The sequence below is a fragment of the Tursiops truncatus genome, chromosome 9 (genome assembly GCF_011762595.2).
Source record: "Tursiops truncatus isolate mTurTru1 chromosome 9, mTurTru1.mat.Y, whole genome shotgun sequence".
In the NCBI taxonomy this organism is placed as follows: domain Eukaryota; kingdom Metazoa; phylum Chordata; class Mammalia; order Artiodactyla; family Delphinidae; genus Tursiops; species Tursiops truncatus.
In genome coordinates, this window is record NC_047042.1 from 70,265,011 (window position 1) to 70,289,571 (window position 24,561).

General features: G+C 37.0%; 1 long non-coding RNA gene across 1 annotated transcript in view; it reads left to right on the forward strand.

Moving 5' to 3' along the window:
- LOC109548287 (uncharacterized) overlaps nucleotides 1-24,561 on the forward strand; it is a 734,651-nt gene that overhangs the window by 680,641 nt on the left and 29,449 nt on the right. Inside the window, exon 14 of the long non-coding RNA XR_002174337.3 lies at nucleotides 10,038-12,127. This is a non-coding gene — a long non-coding RNA (uncharacterized lncRNA). The remainder of the gene's footprint in view (nucleotides 1-10,037; nucleotides 12,128-24,561) is intronic.

Genomic DNA, 24,561 nt, shown 5'->3' on the forward strand with positions numbered 1-24,561 from the left:
AAGCGAGTGTTAAACATACAGTGTAGAAAGCTGCCTTTGCCTTCTACGTCTGTGTTCAACCCTGGGTCTTCCAATGTAATCACCCTGGCTTAAAGCTGATGTATTGTAAAGATAAAAATTAGTAGGTTCAATAGCTGTTTACTGAAAGGGCAATTCATTTAGGAATACTTTTTAGCACAGATATGGGCTTTTTAGCCAAGACATTTTTACTTGACTACAATTAAGCCAATTTCCTTTTGTTTAGCCCACAAGAGAGAGTCAATAGCTAGTTCTCGTTATCCATCTTTCTCACAGTAATATTTCAAAGGTTTAATAAAGGACAATACAAAACTTTTGCAAGTATAAACTGCGAGAGAAATAATGATGGCTTTATTCTTTAGTGGTTCCATGTCACCTTGCTATATCTTGCTTGTCATTCACTAATTAAATGTCAGTTCCCAATTGCTACATGGGTAAAAGTGTTATTTGACATAATCTAAAATAGAATCTAATTAAAACTCAGTTGCGCTTGGATGCCTATACTGTTTGTCCTCCCATTCCTCATGTTCCGCCCAGTCTCTCTAGTCTCCTTTACTGTTCTTCCCCTCCCTCTACTACTCACCTGTCAATTTCCACCCCATTTCCCACCACGACATAGAATAAGTGAAGGCCAACTCCTCTCCAGCTGTAATTTACTATTACCATTCCCATATATTTTCAACTGATAGTGTAGCCAGAGAATGACCTTTACCAGTCCCATCCCCATTGTCCTAGTGTTGTATCGTGCTACCTACAGATTTCATGCTGGTTTTGTCTTTTGGCTTCTATTTTATTTTATTGTCAGGAAATGTGTCACTGAAGATCACTTGGCAAAACTAAGAACCGGTGTTAAATAACCTTACTGTGAGTGAAGCATGTGTTTAGGAGGCAGTAAGAGATGAAGGCTGGCAGTAAGTGGCAGCCACAGTCGAAATTTACTGGTTCTTGGATTAACCTCAACCCCACAACAGAAGCAAATGTGTGATTTTGCCAATGGAAGGACAGCAATTTTCAGAATAAGCTTGTTCTTAGAATAGGTAACTTGTGGCACTAACTGGCTCCTATATTTCCTTATTTTACCTCAAACAACATTAAAACCATGAGCAGTATTTTGAGAAAATAGAGTTGTCTCTTGAGGAAGATTCCATAAAACAAAAAACAGAAAGTATATCATAACATACTTGTATGAGTCTCTGCACAATATCACTGTGAGGCAGGAAACTAAGTTACAGAAAATTCAGACGACCTGCCTCAGTTTGCAAAGAAAGTCACATTCAACTCTCAAACCCAGGTCTTTTTTTTTTTTTTTTTTTTTTGGAGTAAAACTGCTTTACAATGTTGTGTTAGTTTCTGCTGTACAATGAAGTGAATCAGCTCTATGTATACATATATCCCCTCCCCCTTGGACCTCCCTCCCACACACCCCCCATCCCACCCATCTAGGTCATCACAGAGCTGAGCTTCCTGTGCTACACAGCAGGTTCCCACTAGCTATCTATTTTATACATGGTAGTGTATTTATGTCAAATTTAATCTCCCAATTCATCCCACCCCCTCCTCCCCACCATGTCCACATGTCCATTCTCTACGTCTACGTCTCTATTCCTGCCCTACAAATAGGTTCATCTGTACCATTTTCCTAGATTCCACATATATGCGTTAATATACAATATTTGTTTTTCTCTTTCTGACTTACTTCACTCTGTATGACAGACTCTAGGTCCATCTACATCTCTACAAATGACCCAATTTTGTTCCTTTTTATGTCTGAGTAATATTCCATTGTATATATGTACCACATCTTCTTTATCCATTCATCTATCGTTGGACATTTAGGTTGTATCCATGTCCTGGCTATTGTAAATAGTGCTGCAATGAACATTGTGGTACATGACTCTTTTTGAATTATGGTTTTCTCAGGGTATATGCCCAGTAGTGGGATTGCTGCGTCATATGGTAGTTCCACTTTTAGTTTTTTAAGGAACCTCCATACTGTTCTCCATAGTGGCTGTGTCAATTTACATTCCCACCAACAGTGTAAGAGGGTTCCCTTTTCTCCACACCCTCTCCAGCATTTCTTGTTTGTAGCTTTTTGATGATGGCCATTCTAACCAGTGTGAGGTGATACATCATTGTAGTTTTGACTTGCATTTCTCTAATAATTAGTGACGTTGAGCATCTTTTCATGTGCCTCTTGGCCATCTGTATGTCTTCTTTGGTGAAACATCTATTTAGTTCTTTCACCCATTTCTTTAGTTGGGTTGTTTGTTTTTTTTGATACTGAGCTCCATGAGCTGTTTGTATATTTTGGGATTAATCCTTTGTCTGTTGCTTCATTTGCAAATATTTTCTCCCATTCTGAGAGTTGTCTTTTCGTCTTGTTTATGGTTTCCTTTGCTCTTCAAAATGTTTTAAGTTTCAATAGGTCCCATTTGTTTACTTTTGTTTTTATTTTCATTACTCTAGGAGGTGGGTCAAAAAAGATCTTGCTGTGGTTTATGTCAAAGAGTGTTTTTCCTGTTTTCCTCTAAGAGTTTTATAGTGTCCAGTCTTACATTTAGGTCTCTAATCCATTTTGAGTTTATTTTTGTGTATGGTGTTAGGGAGTGTTCTAATTTCATTCTTCTATATGTAGCTGTCCAGTTTTCCCAGCACCACTTATTGAAGAGACTGTCTTTTCTCCATTGTATGTTCTTGCCTCCTTTGTCATAAATTAGGTGACCACATGTGCATGGGTTTGTCTCTGGGCTTTCTATCCTGTACCATAGATCTATATTTCTATTTTTGTGTCAGTTCCATACTGTCTTGATTAGCGTAGCTTTGTAGTATAGTTTGAAGTTGGGGAGCCTGATTCCTCCAGCTCCATTTTTCTTTCTCAAGATTGCTTTGGCTATTCGGGGTCTTTTGTGTTTCCATACAAATTGTGAAATTTTTTGTTCTAGCTCTGTGAAGAATGCCATTGGTAGTTTGATAGGGATTGCATTGAATCTGTAGATTGCTTTGGGTAGTATAGTCATTTTCACAATGTGGATTCTTCCAATCCAAGAACATGGTATATCTCTCCATCTATTTGTATCATCTTTAATTTCTTTCATCAATGTCTTATAATTTTCTGCATACAGGTCTTTTGTCTCCCTTGGTAGGTTTATTCCTAGGTATTATATTCTTTTGGTTGCAGTGGTAAATGTGAGTATTTCCTTAATTTCTCTTTCAGATTTTTCATCATTAGTGTATAGGAATGCAAGAGATTTCTGTGCATTAATTTTGTATTCTGCTGCTTTACCAAATTCATTGATTAGCTCTAGTAGTTTTCTGGTAGCATCTTTAGGATTCTCTATGTATAGTATCATGTCATCTGCAAACTGGTTTCTGTTTCTTACAACTGATGATGAATTGGCACACTTCCTTACTGGGCACATTAATTATTAGTTTCTAAATGGATACAAAAGTCCAAAGGTTTATTTCCATTTTCTACTCTTTTTTCTTGTGTCAAATAAAAATATGAACATGATAGAGATCTATTTACCTTCTTTCTCTTTCAGTACTGCTGTTAAGGAGTACTTGTTTTCATGCAAAGGCATTGCAAGTATATGAAGAAACAGACCTGGGTGACTCATTACCTCGCTTTGGATAATTTAGCGAGAAATTAGCTCAGCAGGTCTTAGCTCAAGAGAAGAATAGATTGATATTAGAGGCTGTGATCCAGAGGCTCCTCCTTTCTAACAAGGCCAGTTCCTCCAGCAGGGAAGTAATGCTTGCCTAGATTTATCTTACCACTGAAGCCTCTTCAGCTGAGCACTTTGCAAGGTGCACACAGCCAAGCTAGGCACAATATAACCTCACTTTTACTGGGGATTGTGAGACTTTAAAGATGGTACACTTTGCTATTTCTTTGCTTGAAAGTTTTTCTCCTAATAAAATCTATTTTATATTTACACCATGTGGTACTAGGGGTATGTGCTCATCTTTTCTTGGCGTAACAAAGCCAAACCAATAAACACGATGAGAGACCCACCTATAATCAAAAGTCCTTATTCATTTTTTTTTAAAGTCCTTACTCTTAAAGAGCTCAAGTCTAGTAGGGAAAATACCATGAACACAAACTACTATAAGATAAATAATGGTGATTGAATCATAAATCCTATAATATCCACACTCAGGGAACATCCAGAGTTTGCTGAAATGCTTCCTTTGAAGAAATAATTCACTGTTTCTTGAAGCAGATACTAAAGTTGCTGCAACCTATCCCACCATAATATATCCATCTGGTTCTTGTTCTTCCCAGAGCCTACCCTTCTTCCAGCTGAGTGCTCTTCTAATATCTGAAGACAGTTGTCACAGCAAATTCTTGTAGAGTCTAAACATCCTCAATAACTTTAGTTGTCACCTAGCTACAAAGCTCTATGGAAACAGAGGCAGGAGAGAATACTTCCAGGTGGGATCCTGAGCTGTATTTATTGAATAAGAAGCATTTCACTTTCGGGTGAAAAGCATTTCTATAAGTGATGGGGAAAGGAGGGATTATTCCAGGTGGAGTGAGCAGAGAAAGCAAAGTATGAATTTGGAAAAGGGATGATTAGCTCCCAAAGATGTAAAGAGTTCAGCGGAGGTGTTTGAGGGAGCACAGTGAGACCACGTCAATGAAGAGCATAAACTAAAGTTTGTCATGTAGTTAATTAGAAACCTTGAAACACTTTCAAACAGAAGAATGACATGATAAAAGATATGCTTTGGGAACATTACTTCAGTATAGAAGGGAACCAGAGAGAGAGGAGAATAATTAAGGGGTTATTATGGAAATCTAAATGGGGTGTAACAAATGCCTGAAATAGAAAAATAGTGAGAGGTATGATAAGAATAGGTTAAATGCAAGATTTGGTGCAGAAATAGAATCACCATTCATAGTACTACCAGATCTATTTTATTTATTTTAATATTAAGAAATCACTGCAAAAGATTTGTAGATTACGTACTTCTACCAAGGCAGGTTGGTGAAGTAGAAAGCAGCTTTAGAGTCAGAAAGACTGGAGTTAAAATCTTGGATCTGCTGCTTCTTAACTGTTGTCATGTACAAATTATTTTACCTGGGAATTTGCCTAGTTTGTAACAAGGTGGTAATAAAGCATGGTGGTGCCTGATACAATGACACTAAATAAATGTTATATCCCTTCCTCTTTTTCTTATTTCACTCAAAAACAATTTTACTAACCTGCAGTTATGTACCAGGAATATATAAAGCAGATGGAATGCTTTCTAGGTAGAATGTTAATCTAAAAAAGCACGAAGTCAGGACAAAATGAAAATTTTGGTGGGAAGAAATGATTTATTTGAAATGAATAAAAAAATCTGTGACATATTGTTGTCAATAGAAGATGGCAAAATTAAAAAGAAAATCTGTCAACCAGAGTATACTCTAGAGATTAGATAAAAATACTTTATATATAACATTTGTTACCATAAGCATTACAGACAGGGATGCTATTACCTATATTACATATATTTTACAAAGACAGAAAAAGAGTCACATACTTTACACTGAAAATCATTAAATAACATTTCTATATTGATTTCAAGATCTTACAAAGTAAAAGAAGTGTGAAGCAAGTTTAGTATCATAAACTAGAATATCTTTTAGATTAAAGGAATAAAAGAAGATATTTAAGTTTATGCTACTTGTCAGTATGTCTAAAGTTTTTTTTAAAAAAGAACAAAATGAGCATAGGTTGCATCATGAGGAATTTAATGTTAATTGTATTTTCTAACAGATGATAATGGCTAAAAAACACAATTAAAGGGATATTCAGGGGACTATGTTAAATAAGCAAGGAAGGTTTATGTGAGGGATGGGTTACAAGGAGTCAAAGCAGCGTATTGTAATAGAACACTTGACTAAGAACCTGGAAACTGATTTTCAGAGTTGCCTCTAACACTATGTAGCTTGTTATCTATTAAAGTTTATGAACCTTTTGCAGTCATTTCCAGTTCCATTCTTTTGAGTCAATAAACTGAGTATAATGTAAGAGGATGGATAATGTCTTCTGGATCTGAACTTTAGAAATCAATCAACTCTAAAGAGAATTCTGACCATTAAATTGTGTCTTTACTAAATAAGCATTTTTTCCTAAATTGTCCTCTATGGTGTGATCTAAATTACTATTTTCACTTTCTTTTTAAATCTATATAGGGATTAAAAGTATATCCAAGTAAGGCAGAATATAAGTTTGGTCTTTCCTTTACTGCTCTTGAATGGAAAAGTCTCTTTAGTATAACAGTTTTTTTTTTAAATAAAGTTTTGATCCAGTGTGAAGACCAGTTTCCATCTTAAAAAATTATTTCTCGTGGTAATAATATTCAGAAAACATTTCAGGGGTTACCAACCAGTGGCTCTGATCCCATTGAGTAAAACCAAGGATAATTATTGATGTCACACTCATTTGTTGCTGTGCAGAATAACATTAGGAACAAACTTCCCAAAATATATTTTCTGCTTCTAAATTTCAATGCCATTGCAATTCCTTATCTAGTTCCTTGCTTCTTTAACGACATCTAATCACAAGACTCAGGCAGATGTCAGAGGAACTTGATTGACCTTCAAGATCTCACTTCAATGATTGTCCAATGTGTAAAGAAGAGTAACTGTTAAAATTTACACAGATGTTTCCATAATGAAGATCCACTGTAGATGTTATATTTAATGCATTAAAAGCAGAGTATGAAAATTCAAAAGATGTAACTCCAATATTAAAATATTGGTAAGTGTAAATGACCAAAGGATATCAATAAGATGTAGTCTTATTATTTGCAGTCTTCAGATTTTTAGAAAAGAGACATATATTTTACTTGAATCCACCGTAACAAAACAACGAATAAAGAAGAGATACTTTATTGGAGAAGATATTATGGTATTTGAAAACAAAACAAAACAAAACTGGCAATAGATAAACAACAGGAAATCCAGTAAGTAAAGATTTGTATATAACTGAAAAATTTTTACAAACATTTGTCATTCACACTTACAGAATTGACTAAGAAAAAGGGAATATAAAATTTTGTATAGTACTTCCTAGTTTTTAAATTGTTTGCTGCCTTCATAGATTTACTTCATAAGAACATATCCAAAAGGGAGAAGTATTAAGGGAATTATTATATTCTTTAGGTACTAACTGAGAGTAGTTTTCTTATGCTTCAATTAAAAGCCCTAACTCATTAATCATAGTGAATTATGTAGAATATAGTTAGAACGGTCTAAGAATGCAACTTTAAAAATAGAATAATGGAAAAAGCAATTTGATGTTGTTATAACATAAATGTTGAGAATACTATGACTGCAAACACAAGATTGCAGAAGGTATCCTAATTTCAAGAATAAAAAGCAGTAAAACAAATTTCACTGCATCTATCAAAAATCATACTCAGGATAGAATGTATGACTAATATTACTTCCCTGGTTTTCTATGCTTTAAATTTACCTGAATATGCATATTTTTTAAAAAAAGTTTCTTTAGGAAAAGCTTTTTTTAGTTGGAGTACAACCTCCTGAACCCCAATTTAGTAAGAAATGTCAGAAATGCTATGATCGATAATTATGGAGTGAATCTAAGTCAAATGATAGCTTTTTAATCATTAGAATGATCATAGTAATTTGAAAGGTGAACATAACAAGAATGATGTTAACATAAAATTGTTGATATCAAAAACTGAAATTAATATGGGATCATTCCCATCATTAATCAGGAAATAAATCTATCTTGGAAGAGGATTTTCTGAGAGCAGCTAATAACTGCTATCACACTTTCCTGAATCCATAGACCAAATATAGATAGAAGAGTGACTGATATTAGGAGCCTGAAAGTGACAGTTTCCTCATGAATATCACCAGACCATGTGACCTCTATGGTATTAAGATTTGAAGGAAAATTATCTTATCATGAAATAATTCACCAGTCAGCTTGATGAGTACGCTGCACTGCAAAAGCACAGTTGTCTGTGTCAAGCTGATTTTCTGCCATTATCCGCACATTTAGAGAGTTACTTGAAAATAGAAAAAAAAATAGAATTAATAAGTTTTGTATAAGTACATACAATACAGCAAATACAATAAAAATAGGTTCAATAAGTGGGAGTGGCCTCTAAATCTTTATTCATGATTGCTACTGGCACGCCCCAAATCACCATTTAGATTTTATCAGCATCTATCAAATACTTCCAATGACAGTAACATCCCTTTAGTCTTAAAAGACAGACATATAGGAAACTATTCCAATAGAATTTTTTGATGTCCCAAAAAATTGATGTCCCCCCAAATTTGATGTCCCAAACCACTAAACCAAAATTATTCTATTCAGTATGATTTTTAATCAATATACTACTATTCCAAGAAAAGCAGATGTAAATGTTTTCTTCATGTTATGCAGTGTCCATGACAAATATTGCAAAGCAGGAGGCTTTGCTTCCTCTGTGACTTCCATCCTAGGACTTTAGAATTGCTATCAAGGTTATATGATCAACAATTTAGGCAAAAAAATCAAAATTTCAAATAGCAATATTAATTGACCCGCAAGATCTAGCTCTAGGAATTTATTTAACAAATAAATTCATTTATTTATTTAAGATATATATATATATATATATATATATATATATATATATATACTCACATTAGTGTTCAAAGATACATATACACACACATATACATCTGCACATATATGTGTGTGTAAAAGATATTCATTGTAGCAATATTGTAATAACAAATAGAAGCAACATATTTATTAGTGTTTTATATATTCATATAGTAGAACACTATACAACCCAGTAAAATGAATAAGGTAATTACCTATAATATTTAGTTACACAAAATATACAAACATTCACACATACACACATATACATATACACATATGTGTGTGCATTAGAACAGAATATGTAACATGATTCCATTTGTTCTTAATAAATATAATCCTTTATATATGGAAATCAGAAAAATTCATATTTTAAAAGCTAACTACATTTGGACTTCTTCTAATATGATAAATTTGAGTCAAGGAAAGGTCTTAAACTATATTACAAAGTAGCAAGAGCCGGGGTGCTGAGACTCAGAAAACCAAGGAGATAAAAAAAAACTTTCTAGAGGAAGTTAGTAGGTCCTAGCTGCCAGCCTTTAAAGACAGTTGGAAAGCCATTGCTTCTGGCAGGAGGTAGCCGGAAGCCTTAACTACATCATTACTAACAGAGGGGAGGCCAAGATTGCTTGAGGCACTTAACAATGAAATATGGAAAAAGAGTTCGGAGTGACTCCAGCAAGGGGACGGGACTTCCCTATACTACACAAAATAACGGTGAAGACCATGAGGTTACTCAGGTTACACATACAGCATTTATTAAAACTAAAGCTCGCTTTTTTCCCTGAAATGTGTCTTGCAATCAGTAGTAGTGTCTACTCACTACTGGTAGTGTCTTTTTTATTGATATATTTTTGCTAAAATATTTTATTTGAATGGAGCCTCTTACAATTGGTGACCTCTTAAAACCAAGGAAAACTGGTTCATACTTATAAAGCCATATAAAATTTACAGAAGCAAACATCACTGAGGAATGCAGTAGAATAGCAGGCGAAGGTCAGATGAATGGGACACTTTTAGTTTCTAATACATAACTAATATTTAGTTAGAGGCTTTTTTGCTTGTTTGTTTTTACTGCAAATATCTTTACCTTAATCAGCATAAACCATGTTTTTCTGTTCCAACCTATCATTTTGGAAGAATGAGGTTATAACACTTACTTCAGTCCCTGCTAGGATGCAAACTCCATGAGGGCAGGAATGTTTGTCTGTTTTGGTCAGTGATGTATCCAATCACCCAGAAAGGGCTTACCATTAATAAGTGCTCAAGAATATACAGACGAGTAAATGAATGAATGAATGAATGAATGAATACATGAAGTTGCTTTTTAAAATGAGCCTTGACATTTGCCCTATAGTTGTGTGGACATAAAAGCCTCATACTTTTCTCATGCTCCCAAAGGAAAAAACTCTTGTCTACTGATGCATGTGGTTAAGATTTAGCCAGAAGAAATAATTTCAGTTCCAGAATTTTCCTTCATGAATTATGGACTGACTACCTCTATACTCTTGAATAAGGTACAAAATTCACCTTGATATTCTCCTGAAAAAGTTAGAAGTTTAAAAAGGTAAGTATTTTTTCTAACCAGTTTAGCCCAATTTGATTAGGAAATGTTCATCTCTGCCAATTCATTATTTTTTTTATCAAAGCTTTTAATAGCATTAATTTTTCGTATTAGCTATTTGGATGTCGTATATTGCTAATAAGTTTGTTTCTGTCTCTTCTCTTCTGAGAAGGCAGTGGCGCCTTTGAATTTGTGCATCTATACAGCGTCTCACTTTCAGGTATTCCCAAGGGTGTCCCATAAAGGGAAATCTGATGCATGGTATGATAACAAAAGTGCTTCACTGAAGTTTGAAGCCTGTTTATGCTGGAGGAAGAAATGAGATATGAGTTGAGTAAAAGAGGGTGTGAAAGCCAAAGTATTTCCCACTTTGTTGTTTTTATGATTGAGCCCCCCAGTTCCCACAGTGACTTTCTAGACCTTACAAATCAATGTATTTTTAAAATGACTCTCTTTTTGCAATACATCAAAAGACTTCTTGACGTATCTATTCCCAATTCCCAGATTATTCTAAATACTACTTCAGAAAATAACCCCTTGTCCCATAAACTGCCATTTTTTAACCACAATCATTTTGACACGTTTATAGCCAAAATGCTATTTCCATCCCTTCATATACTGACAAAAATGTGCACAGCTTGTCAGAGGGATTAACAAAATAGAGATGGTGTGGGAAAAAGAGAGCATAGAGTTTAGTTACATTATTTTTTTTCTTTTGACAGAAAAATGTAGCAAGTATGAATGCCCATTGAATAATTACATATTTCCTTCTACAGTCTTATCACAGCATAAAGTTATGTGGGAATTTTGTAGCTCCCCATCAATTATAAAATACCAAAGCACTAGTCAGTTGACTACATGGAGCAATTATCGTTCTAATAGATCCAACAAATTTGTTCTTACATACCAAGAAGACATACCTCCAATAATATATGTGTGTATACATGTTTCATACAAAAAAAGTTATATCTGAGGCCATTCCATAACTTCACTTTATAAGATTCTAAAGATATAAGAATAAATTAGTTTACGATTACTATTTCATCTTTGAAAATAATATATTTGTAGTAAATTGAATTTTCCACTAAACATTCCATACTTCCCCCTTCCCACAAAAAAGATAATGCAGTCATCATAATGTGCTAAATATCATACTGAACATTTAAAGGCTAATAATCATAACTTTTTTAATGATGTTATTGAAAAGACCAAATAATTTCTAAATTATTTCATTAAATAAACAAAACATTTGAGGTTCACTTATCAAAACTAATCTCAAGATGTAACTCTGAGGTTACTGTTTCTGATTTCATAACAACATGACGGCAGCTCATCATGTCACAATTTACATAGTCTTAACGACGTACGGGTTTTCACCGTTTATAGTGAACTCTTTAGTAACTCAGAGACATTTCTCTGGTCAAATTATTAACAGCAATAAAAATTTAAAAACAGAGCTGTGGGTGATAGATTATGCTTCCTAAGATGGTCCCTTGCTTGCTTCCAATGTGACCTTGACACCCCCCCATCAAGGGATGAAGACTATTTTCTACACCCTTTAAACTGCGTGGACACTGTGACTGCTTTGACCGGTATACTGAGGCAAAAGTGACATTCTGGGAACTCTGGACCTAGGTCTAAAAAGTACCGGCAGCTTCTATCCCCGGCCTCTTAGAACGCTCCCTCCAAGGACACTCGCTCTCAGAACTCAGCCGCCATGTTGTGAGAAAACCAAGTCACGTGGAGGAGTCGCGTAGCCGTGGGCATTTCCGTCAACAGCCCGCGCCGCTGAGTTCCGCGCACAGACTGTCCGCGGCAGCGCGCCGGCCTGTGCGTGAGTCTAAATAGCCCAGTCCAACCTTCAGAGACTCCAGCCTCAGCTTCCAACTGACTGAAACCCAGGAGACACCAAGTGAGAGCCACCCAGGTAAACTCAGTCAACACGTAGAACCGTGAGATAATAATAAGCTGCTGTTTTCAGCCGTTAAATGTTTGGAGTAGTTTGCTATGCAGCAATATATAACCAGAACTTAATATGACTGCCACTTTATTCGTCCTGTAACACACCTCTTTCTTGCTCCATCTGTTAGGTGAAGAAACGGGAAAAGTCAATGAGGAAATAAAACGTGACGTAGACATTAGAGAATAGGATAGTTCATGTTTAACTTTATTGTGGGTCCTATAACAAAGCTTTTCTTTGAGAATTTTATCATAACTATACTGAAGAATTGTGTTAAACATTAAATTTAATCTACACTCTATGTACTTCACTTTTTTCAAAGTCATCCACTTTCTTTGAAAAGCTGAAGGTTGTCTTATGATTCAGAGTCTTTTCTACTATTTCAAATAACCGTTTAGATAGGGTTATTCAGGAAAAGTTGCCACCAGAGAAGGCATATGATTTCTGGTCTTCCCTCATTGCTATGTGTTATTCATTAGAATAGAAAGGAGGAAAAGAAACCTCGGTGCATTGAGGTCTCCCCAGCCTTATATTTATGGCGGCAACTAGAGGTGATACTATGTGAATAGCATCTTCTCATCACCTCGTGGCAGCCCCTTCCTATGATAGCAGTGGCTCTCTATTGGTGGTCATTATGAGAAGAGCAGCAGTTCACACCTGCAAGCAATCTGAGATGTTTCCCTCGTCTGTCACGGAGGCCATTTCTTGATATTAAAGCTACAAAGAGCTCCTCCTGTAGCCAATTCTAATAGTGCATCCTTAGAACAATAGCATTTTTAAAAACTGTGGTCACATTAGGATCACCTGGCACTCTTAACTATCCCAGTTCTAAGTGTGTATCCTTGACCAGTTAAATGTGAATCTCTGGAGGCAGAAGCCAGATATTAGTATTTTTTAAAGCTCCCCAGGTGATTTTAATGAGAAGCCAAGGCTGCGAACCACTACTCTAGAACAGTCTTAGTTCTGTGAATAGCTTGCCTGCTCAGCATCACCCTTTTAGTAGCATAACTAGATAGCATCTACTCACAGATTTCTTATTGGGCCACCGAGGAGCAGCTGTGGGGCTGGCACACTTTCTTCCCAGATCTTAGTAAACTCTCCATAAGGTTAAACTCATCTCATATCTGGCAATATGATGAGCTCTGGGAAAGCAAAAACTAGTTATATTTGACCCCTGGTCTTCAGGAGATTAAGGTCCAGTTGCAGGGAGGTGGGAAAGGCAGGAATGGAATAAACATAAAAATAAGTCATTCAAATATAATGTGCCTCATATATTAATAGAGCAGTACTGCAGGAGCATCAGGAAAGGATACTTCAAGAGAGTTTGTGGAGGCTCAGTCAAGCAGAGGGAAGTGCATGCACAGAGGCCCAAATGAAAGTCAGGCAGAAGACAGGACAGGTCTGTTTTGATAAGGCCATGGATTTGGGGGTGATGGGGAGAGAGTTTGGGGGTCGTGGAGAAGGTTAACAGTGTTACATTTCCATTTTTTCCTCTACTGTTATTTTTAAGAAAGTAGTATGTGTTATAAAAATAAGAAAATAGACATAAGCAGAAACTCAAATAGTCAATAGATACATGAAAAGAAGCTCAGTGTGAAGAAAATGCAAAGTTAAACCTCAATGAGACACCATTTCATACCTATCAGATTGGCAAACAATGTGGCAATAATAAGAACCAGAAAGGTTGTGGAGCCGTGGGAACTCTTCTATGCTATCAGAATGTAAATAGGTATACGAATTTTGGAGGGAAATTTGACAATACCTGATAGAGTTGAAGATACATAATAAAACTCAGAACCCAGAAATTCCATTCCTAGGCATGCATTCTAGAGAAACTCTTACAAAAGAACGCAAGGAAACGTATATGAGAATGTTTCTAATAGTATTATTTGTAAAAGTAAAAAGTTAGTAAAAAGCCTATCAAGGGAGGACAGATGAATAAAGTGTAGTATATTTAACTATTGCACAGAAGTGAAGTAAACTAGAGCTATAAGTATCAACAGGAATAAATCTACCAAGCAAGATGTTAAGGGAGAAAAGCAAGTTGCAAAAAATATATATATATATCATATGATATCAGTTATCAATAAAGCTAAATACTATTATATTTTGATTTGGTGACTCATACAATCTAGTGAAATAAATATAGGCACAGAAATAAACATGAAGTTCAGTATATTGGTAACAAGGAGAGATAGGAGAATGGATGGCACAGTGAGTAAGGGTGTATGATCAGAGAAGATTCCACAGAGAACTTACAAGTGTATTTGTTATGTTAATTTCTTAGCTTAATGAAAGGGACACATGCAATTTTATTTACTTTTTTATTGATGTATAGTTGATCACAATATTGTGTTAGTTTCAGGTGTACAGAAAAGTGATTCAGTTATATATATATATATATATATATATATTCAGATTATTTTCCATTGTAGATTATTAAAAGATATTGAATATTGTTCCTGTGTTATACAGTAAATCCTGTTGTTTATCTATTTTATCTATAGTAGTGTTTATCTGTTAATCCCATACTCCTAATTTATCCCTCCCCCACTGCTTTCCCCTTTGGTAACCATAGGTTTGTTTTCTATGTCTGTGAGTCTGTTTCTGTCTTGTATATATATTCATTTGTACTCTGTTTTAGAATCGACATATAAGTGATATATAATGTTTGTTTTTCTCTGTCTGACCTATTTTGCTCAGTATGGTATTCTCTAGGTCCATCCATGTTGCTAAAAATGGTAATATTTTATTATTTTTTATGGCTGAGTAATATTGAGTTGGCCAGAAAGTTCGTTCTCATTTTTCCATACAAGGTTATGGAAAACCCAAATATATATATTTCGTTTCACATATATTATAATCCTTTTTATGTGTTGTTAGATTCAGTTTGCTAATATTTTCTTGAGGATTTTTGCATCTATATTCATCAGAGATATTGCCCTGTAATTTTCTTTTTGCCATGTCACTTTCATGTTTTTTGTCTTTCTGTCTGCTGTTCTGATTGGGTGATTTCCATTATTCTGTCTTCCATATCACTTATTCATTCTTCTGCATTAGTTAGTCTGCTATTCATTGTTTTTAGATCAGTGTTTATCTCAGCAATTGAGTTGTCTAATTTTGATTGGTTCCTCTTTATAGTTTCTAGTTCCTTGTTACAGTGACCTGCATTTCTATCAATAATCTTTCTTAATTCCTTTAGCATTTTTATTATCTCCTTTTCGAGCTCGGGGTGTAGTAGACTGGAGATGTCTATTTCATTGGTGGTTCTTTCAGGGGATTTCTCTTCTCTTAATTTGGAGTGGTTCCTCTGCTTTTTCATTTTCCCTAAATTTCTCTTTTTCTATGAATATCTACTGTGGTCTCGAAGCACTGTTTTTATGTGGGAACGTCCCTGGGGAGACTGTGTGAGTCCAGTATTTTTGGTGCGAGGGCTGTTTTTGGTATGGATGCCTGCCATGTCTTTCCTCAGAGTGTGCTGGCCATTATCCCCTTGATGGGGTTGTGATTGGGGTGGTGACCAGAGCCTACGCTGGATGTTGGGTGGGGCCTCCTCTTTGCTCTGTGCTGTCACAGTTCTGTCAGGGGCAGGGTCTGCTCCCCAGCTGTTGGAGTGGAAGCCTTGAGGGTTGGGTTTGATAAGGCTCTGTTGCCCTTCAGTGTGTGCTCTGGAGTCATCAAGGAGATGAGCACTGAAGCGAGTGAGGGCTGTGTGGTCACAGCAAACCTATGCGCCACCTGTGCAGGCGTCTGAGGTTCTGCCGAGAAGCAGCCCAAGGTTGTGACCCTTTCTCCGTTGTGTTTGTCCCAGACCTAGTACTAGGATGACACCGGGGGCCAGGGTGTTGTGGCTTCGAGGATCGAAGTGGTTGTGCTGCCACCTGAGACCTGGGCTGCCTACATGGGAGGGCGCCCCCAGGGCCTGTCTGCCCCAAATCTGGCTCCAAGCTGCGGTGTGAGGTAGGTGGAATGGAGCACTCCTGCCAGGAAAGCAACCACTGAGTCCTCCTCCCCAGGGGCTGCCTGCCCAGGCCGTGTGATCCTGTGGTGCCGCCCCGTGTGCACGCCAACAAAGTCTGCAGCTGCTAGAACTGCCCTCCGGCCTGCGCCTGCTGTGGGAGTGCTGATAATGGGCTGTAATGTCAGCCCTGGCCCCCCCTGTGTGTGTGCTCACCAAGCCCTGGCCCTGCCGTAGCCAGGCTGCCGATGGGGCTCTTGTGGCGGGCCCATGCGCCACCCTGCACATGCTAACAGTGGCGGCCTGGAGTGTGATCCTTCCAGCTGTCTCGGCGCAGCTAGACTGAGTCCTCTCCGGGGTCCACCTGCTGGAGCCTGAGTTGTAGCGCCCTGCCGCTGTGTGCAGAAGCAGCCCTTCCCAGCCTGGGAAGTACTGCGACACGGCAGCAGTCAGCGCTGCTGTCCCCCCTCCGCCCTGATGGCTAGCAAGCCAGCACAGGTGCACTCCTCATGGACAGAGTTCAGGCCCCTCCAGCTCCGCTATCTGTCCTGGCGGACCTCTCAGCTGGTGAAGGGAGTTCCCAGGGTGAGGGCACCTTTCCTCTTTTACAGCTCCCTCCCATGGGCGCTAGTCTCTTCCAACTTTTGATATTTGGTTGGTTAGTTGACTGAGATGTGGCTGAAAGTGGAAGGTCTGAAATGGATTAAATATATTCACTTTTACACATATTATATTTGAGATGCCTGGGCAATATTTAAGTAGATATGTCAGGCAGTCAAATCAATGTAGGACTCAAACTTAAAAACTGGTTCAGTGATGGAAATATGTATACAGGTATCATCAGTTTATGGAGGTATGTAAGTCATGAGAAGTTCTAATGAAAGCATATAGAGTTAGACTGAACATGAGCATTTTCTAAAAACAGGCAAAGTTGAGAGAAGGATTAGTCAAATCATGAGACAAGATCATGGAAAGAATAATCATGGATTGGAAGTTCCAGGTAGATAACTCCTAATGCATTAGGAAACAAGCCAATTCTAGCTGCCCTATTAACAAACTTTTGCCCTTCCCGGAATCAGGGTCCTCTTGCACACTATCACATCCACTGCTAAGCAAAGGACTGAAGTGTAGGCTTCTTCTTGTCCTTTTGCGTATTCAAATTCAGGAAGTATAGCCACTTGGTAAGCGAAGTATCACCACATCTTAAGGGGAAAGAGAAAGGGCATGGGGAGCATTTCCGTTCAGGCTCGTGCGGGCATGGATCCAGTCCTTGCACTCATCCCACTCTCTCTCCTACTTCATCCCATATTCATCTTCGTTTGAATTGTTTAGGACATTGAACTCCTGCTTGTGGGCTGTCCTCTGTAACGGTGTTCCATTCACCACCTTGTTCCAGCCCGTGAATTTGATGTGCCTCAGTTTTTCCTCTCTCAAGTTCACCATTTGGGCTTCTGATTTCCGCTCTCTGACATCGTCTGTTCTCAGACGGCTGCTCTTTGACCCCTCTTCTCCTTCTCCTTGTATACCGCCAGGTCCGATACGTGGGGGAGGCGGCAGTGGACCCCAGCCTTTTAAAATTCACAATATTTTTTTCTGTTTAGCCAGTGATTTGTCCAGGCAATTAGAAAATGAGACGTAAGATCTACAGGAAAAAGATAATCTTTCTGAAAAGGTTCAAATCCCGAAGGGCTAGGCCGAAGACAGTTTCCATGTGTTGCAAATTTGGACTAAAAAAACACTTAGTGTTGAGAGTAGAGAAGAAGGATGTGAAAGGAAAGCAGCAAGCAGAAAGATGATGTGAGAAATATTAGAGATAAATTTTGCTTAATTTACAGTGCTTAGTCACATCTTACATTGTAAATAATATATCTGTCATCAATTATAAAGTATGGAGTATTTTACTTAAATCTCTTGTTGCAAAAGCTTAATTGCCATGTTCCTACATCTATTTTAAACTGAACTCCTTGGAGGTAGAAAAGATAGCGTCTTATGCAACTCTGTATCCCCAACATTTAGTATAATTCCAGGCATATAAAAGACGCAGAATGAATAAATGAATATAAGAATAAGAGCAAACACTTGTATAGTGCTTCCCATGTGTCAGGCATTATTCTACATGCCTAACATATATTAAATCATTTTAATTATTTACTTTCAAATTATAATTTATTTACACACAAGAATGAAATTATAAATTTTCTGAACTGTTAGTCCTGTAAAAAAGAAACACTACAAGAAATACAGATGTTGGCAGATACAGTAAATAATTTTAAACGTGGTATGATATCATCCTATCTCAAATATTCCTTTGAAAGACATTAAGAAAATTCTTTGAGAAAGCTTTCTAAATTTTAATAGACAAGTAGAAGAATTCAGGAATCCCCAAAACTTATGTGCATGTAACAGAGCATGAAAATGCAAGAGTCAGGGAAAATTTTGCCTTGTTTAATCATAAAGGTCAGAGCTGGTAAAGCAACTGACAAGACATTTGTCAATCCTACTACCAAAGAAATGGAGAGAGTGATTGTGAGAAGAAAAACATGGAATGTTACTAATTGAATGTTCCTTTCCACACTTCATTTTTGCCCTGGGACATTGCCCATTCTCATGGTTGAACCCAACCTCCATTATGTCAAGGGGTAACAGAGAGCTAAGTTATCAAATTTTTGTCTTTTTAAGTTTAATAAAACTGTCTGAGATTTCTTCCCAGTAGCATCAATCCTGCCTTCCACCTTATGAGTGCAACCACCAAACTTCATACACATCTGATCAGAGAAGGAAGAGAGAGACTCCCTCAGATGGAGTTACTGGGATTGGAGTGAGATAATAAAATTCCACCTAAGATTATGAATCTAAGAGAAAAGATGTGTTCTCTACTTACTTTCAGGAGCTCTGAGGAAAGGAAATCTCTCATAGTGTTCTCTCGGCCTCTGGGGCACAAGAGAGGCAGAGAGAGAGCAGAAGAGTAATGTACAGGCAGAGACTCCATCCTTACCCACCTGTGTATCCCTGGCCCCAAGCACCGAGTGTGCCCGGAGTGGGCTACCAATAAATGTTTGTTGAATAACATTATGAGGGACAAAAAGATACACTAATTGGTTGGAGGAAAGTCAAAACTACTGTTAAAACCTGGTATGTATTAAGATGTAATATTCAACTGAAAGAACAGAAAAACATCACAATCAGGATGCTAATTAGAGGTAAAAGGACCAAGGCTATAAACTCTTTGAGAGGAGAAAGCATGTTCCCCTGTATCAGCATTGCCAGGCCCCATGCTTCACACATTTTTATTATTTAATAAGTGTTGAGTGCATAAAGAATAACTGAACAAACAGAAAAAGAATGAATCAACAAATGAATGAATAAAATTAAAGGAAACCATCCTTCTCCTCCATACACTCCGCCCCCATGCTTGTTTCTCAAGCTAGATGACTGCTCCTTCCCCACCCAGAATACAGGAGGTTTACTTTCTGGGGACATTAAAGATGCAGAGTGCCAGAAGCAGCTGAGCGGGTGGCTGACTTGCCACCAAAAAGGATGAAATGTCCGAACACTAGAAGTAAAATAAAGATTTTAGACCTTGCATGGAGAGAGAAAATACAGGACAAATACAGAGGGTAGGAAGAGAAATATGTTAGATTTCTCAGTAGCAACCCTGGAACTGGATCACAATGGAGCCATTTAAAAAATCCTGAGAGGATGTTATTTCCAATAGAGCATTATGTAAGAAGCCAAACCATTTATCCAGTATAAGGGTCAGTTAAACAATATGCAGGATCACAAAAACTTCCTATACTATACACCCTCTTCTAGGAAACTGATGAAAGGAGTAATTCAAGAAGAAAAAAAACACATGGAATTCTAGGCAAGAGAGGGGCAAAGGCAGCTCTGGGTGACAGATGTGAAGCAAGACTAGCAAGTGAATAGTTTAGACTGTGGCAGGAGGCTAGAGGGTCCCCACGAGGGATGCCGCCAAGGGAAGGAAGAAGAAAGTCTATCTGGTATGTTTGATCACATAGACAAGTTTTATAGCTCCAAATGGTTTGAGGATAAGTTAGTGATTAATGATGTAAAACTAAACACACAACAAAAGGGGACAATATAACATGTACAAGAATATAATTAACTATGAATAACAGTTACATAGACACACTAGTGAAAATATCAGCTACTGATTCTAGCCAAAAATCATGTTATAATTATACTTGAGAGGTGGAGTGGAGAGGAATTACATATCAGTGGAGATGGGGAGTGCATAAGATAGCTAATTTCATAACAGGAAGTCAATCTGAATTTAAAATATTTTAAATAGATGTCCTGGCACATTATTCAGAAATGTGGAACAAAGTAGCAGATAACACAGCTAAGAGAGATGACAGTGGATGCCTCTGAAAAAGTAGGATTGGTGGTAGGTAGGAGTGAGCCGAGGACTGCTGTTGTTGGTGAGAAACCTTATAATACAATGTGACTTTTAAAATTATGCATCAATTCATACGATAAAATAAAAATTAAGTTAAAAACTGTCAAGTTATTGAAAAATACGAATAACAGATATAGCAAGTTCCTGCATGGGAAGAAGAAGCACAGTAAAGGTAACAAAGCTCAAATTAAAAAAAAGAAAAATGGCCTATATGATGAGAAAGTTTATCCTCACTAATAATCTAATGAGTATTGAAACTAGAAGACTTCCATTTCACCTATAAAATTAGGCAAGACTACGGAAGCTCAGCGTTGGTAAGGGTGCATGAATACAGGAGCACATAGATACAGCCTGAAGCAGTGCAGCATGTTCTCGGGCAAATCCACATCTAGGAACCCAGCTGGGAGAAATCCTTGCAGGAGTATGTAAAGATTTACTTACCGAGACGTTTGTGGAAGAATTATCTATATTAGGGATAGATTGAAACAAATGAGGAGTACAGGAACATGATTAAATTAGCTATAGATGGTTTCCATGAAAAATTTCTGTAATTATTAAAGTAACCTTTTTTCCAAAAGTTTTTAAAGCCATAAGAAAATGCTTATAATATGATATCAAATATAATCTCAAGAGTTGCACATACTCTTACTCCAGTTACATCTAACACACACACACTTATACACTCCTACACAGAAAAAAGAAATTTAGAAAAAAATATGGCAAAATGTTAACAAATACTCTCTTTAAAGTTGTGGGATTACGAGTTATTTGGGGATTTCTTCTTTGTACTTTTCAGCATTTCCTAGGCTTTTTACAGTTGACGAGTGTGACCTCTAAAATTGAAGCCTAAATATGCATTATGTTTTTTTTTTTAATGAAACATTTTTATGTTTTGATTTTTACAAAGATAGCTTCTAGATGGAAGTCTGTGGACTGGTAAAGATGAAAGCCTCATGAAGAAAGAGAAACTAAAGGAATACACTAGAAGAGCCTACAATAGTCTGCCCAGCCTGACAAAAGATATGGGCATCCCTTTCTTAACACAGATTAAAAATCTGTCACAGAGAAAAGCTATAACAGTAATGGGGCACTTCCACTATAAAGACATCTGCTAGAAATCTCATTAGACTAAAAAGCTGAGAATCAGACAAATTCTTGACTTGTCTTGCTGACAATTTCATCTCTCAGAAGGTAGTAGAAGCAAAAGGTGGGACTGCTACTTTATTCTGACCAGAAGGGAAGAAGTGGTTGGTATTGAGAAGTGAGAGGAGATCTAGACAAGGATGTTACAATAACGTGAATTCATACCTGCGTCAGCAACACTCCTAAAACTTGTCGGTTAGTGTCTATGTAGATTGTGAAGTGGAAAAGAGCTGGGAGCCCAATGACAGTAGATGACCATAAATTCAGTATGTACTCAGATTTTGTATAACCTTGGGGAGGGAAGAAGAATGTTTGTTTTGAACTTCTCACACCTTTGGATGAATAATTTCACTTTGGAAATACCTGCAAAAGATTTCTCAAAAATTATAAAAATATGCACGAAGAGATGTTTGTGATAATGTTGTCATTGCAGCAAAATATTAAAAACACTCTAAGTGTCCAAAATAAGGACAGAATATTCACTCAATAGAGTATTATGCAGTCATTATGGTGAGAGTTGGAATTCATGATGACATAAAAATACTAGTACTATTAATAACTTAATATGAACTGAAAAACATTAGGATACAAAACTTAGTGGATCCTAATATGTACTCAAAAATAATGTATACACTTCAATATTTTATTCATTCAACAAATTTTAATTGAATACCTAATAATATACGTCAGGCAATACTCTAGGCACAGAGTAAACACTGAACAAAATAAATCAAAGTTCTGCCCACAAAGCTCCTCCTTTCTGGTGGGAAAAGACACAGAACATTTAGAGAAGTTATTTTGGGATAGACGAACTGGGTGATATATGAGTGATTTCTTGCTTTTTCTGTACTTAGCAAACATTGTACAGTGAATATATATGACATTCATAATGGAGATATAAAATGTTATGTTAAAATTTGCTGAAAGGCATGCATATTTAATAAAAGTATTGTATCTTAATTTAATCCATGTGTGATGTGCTAAGCAAGGAAGGTAATCCAGTCTGTTATGTGTTTTTTCAGATTACTCTTGAATATTACACACACTTCCAAATACACATCTTAATTAGAAAATTAACAGGCGGGAACGCATTCAGGGAAGAACGACCTGAATTATAGGACGTCTGAGAGTTATGTCAGAAGTGACAGAGCTGAGGAAACTGAGACATTTAGATGAAAAAAAGACCAAGCCAAAACAAAAGGTGTGGTGGGAAGAATAATAGTTAGAAAATCTGAGCTTAAATTTTGTTCCACCATTCTCAACAAACCTCAGAAAATCACTCTCATAAAATCATTTCATTCTTCTGGGTTCCAGGTATGTGTGTGTGTACAGAACAAAAATAACATCTCCCTTGTCTTTCATTAAAAATTGTTATGAAGATCAAGACCAAATAAATAATGCCATGGAGCAACTAAGCTCGTGCACCACAACTACTGAGCCTGCGCTCCAGAGCCCGCGAGCCACAACTACTGAGCTCATATGCCACAACTACTGAAGCCTGCGTAGAACCCGTGCTCCGCAACAAGAGAAGCCACCGCAATGAGAAGCCCATGCACCGCAATGAAGAGTAGCCCCCCTCACCACAACTAGAGAAAGCCTGCACGCAGCAATGAAGACCCAATGCAACCAAAAAAAAAAACCAAAAAAAAGACCAAATAAATAGATAAAAGACTATATTATATTTGAAAATATGTGCTAATGAAAGAGAAAAATGATGTAGTATAGAGTTTTTATTAGGAAGAAATGTTTCTATAATACCAATGCACAGTTAACAGCTATTAAAATTTTATATAAATCTAGCAGATGTCTGTACACATACATATATACATATGTGAGTATGTTTATATATCTTTTAACCAAAACAGCATCACAATTTACATAATACTTGATAATCTGGCTTTAAAACTTGAATGACTACCATTATATGTGCAGTTCTAAAGAACAACATTTAAAAGAATGGGTCACATATTTGACTCAGGTGTACATCAGTGAAGGAGAATCCATCACTAAAAAAAATAAATTTGCAGTCTCTGAGCAATCTTCAGGCAGCTACTAAATGACCATCTGATGTGGACATTTTGAAAGGAACTCCCCAGGGTGGCTGGACTAGATAGCTTTCAACCCCTTCCCAGTGTGAGACTCTATCATTTTATTTTGATTCCATAAATTGTCCACTAGGGCCAAGATATGGTGAAAGCAAGAAAATTAACATTTATTGAGGCTCCCATGCCCTTTGAGCTTTGCACTGACACACTATCTCATCTGATGCTAACAAGCCCATGAAGTAATTATATTTTATAGCTGAGGAACATAAGACTGAGAAAGCCTAAGCAGTTTGTTCATAAATTTGTTTCATAAAGTGCATACTGTTTACCTATAACAGTGATTTTCTGTGTCCTATAAAACCCTAGGGTCCTAAGGAGATGCCTAAGGGGCTACTATAGAAATAAAATGGGATCTGAGTGAACCTTGTTCTGGGACATACACTCAGCTTTAATTAGAACAACCCTGTTTTATCTCTCATCTATTAGAGCTCATTTGAAACATTGATCCCACTGATTAAAAAAAAAAATTTACAGACCACTGCATTCTACCGTGTGTATTTCCCTGTGTTTGTCAGGGAGGCCTAGGCACCTGGAAGATGGTACAAGTATAGGAAGTCAGCAGATTGAAGCCAGTGGTTTGATAAATAAAGACTTTACAAGTAGTATGGAGCCAAAGAAGCTGAGATTCTGTCAGCTTCTTTGTTCATTAGAGATGTCAGGACATCCCTAATGAACAGGAGTAACAAGAGGATGCCTGGGTTATACCCAGCATCTGGGAGGCCAGTGAGTTCAGGAGAAGCAGGCAGATAATTACCAAGTACAGACCAAGATGGAG